Below are 759 nucleotides of genomic sequence, written 5' to 3'. Positions count from 1 at the left end.
AGATAGACTTTGCTAAGCTATAATGTTCAGTAAGTTAGGTGTATTAAATTATGACATTTTCAACTTATGATGCATTCTCTAGGATGTAACTTCACTGTAAGTTGAGCATGTGTACTTCAATTTTTAGGTGTGAAGAATTGACTAATTTGAAATTCAACTATTGTTGTCTGTATCTTTCATGGTAAGGGTTCAAAATAGTAGCATCCATATTTTTTAGGGGTAGGTAATAACTGAGGATTTTACTGCAATATAGAAGATCTGTGCTCTCTGGCCCTTTAATTGCCTGCAAGTTAATAAATACCCATTAATTTACTTGAAAAGGAAACACAGAACTCCTCCTAACCCTGATAAAATGTAAAATTTGCTTTGGAAGTTCCCATCTCCCCATCAGCTCCAACTTTCTAACACTACCCCAACTTTCTAACGCTACCTACAATAGTGACTATTTTAACCAAAATATAATAAAATGTATGGAAGGAAAGTGTTTTAGAAAGAGGAAGAATTTTCAGAATCATTCAGACAACAAATATTGATGATGATATATTTACTAGTAAAAAACTCTTGTGCTTCTCCTGGTTTTATAAACTAACTACACTTTAACCATGGTGAAAATTCTCTGTTTTAAATGACAAGATGAATGCCCAAACTAGCATCTAAATAGCCCATATTCTGAGTTTAAAGAAAATGCTAGTAATTAAAACCAGTGTCTTCCCCTCAAGACTTGTAGAGAGACACTATTTCAATATGTCCAGAAAGACC

Source organism: Tupaia chinensis, unplaced genomic scaffold (assembly GCF_000334495.1).
Source record: "Tupaia chinensis unplaced genomic scaffold, TupChi_1.0 Scaffold000062_1, whole genome shotgun sequence".
Classification (NCBI taxonomy): domain Eukaryota; kingdom Metazoa; phylum Chordata; class Mammalia; order Scandentia; family Tupaiidae; genus Tupaia; species Tupaia belangeri.
The sequence above is the reverse complement of the archived record's forward strand: the minus strand, read 5'-3'. Positions refer to the sequence as shown.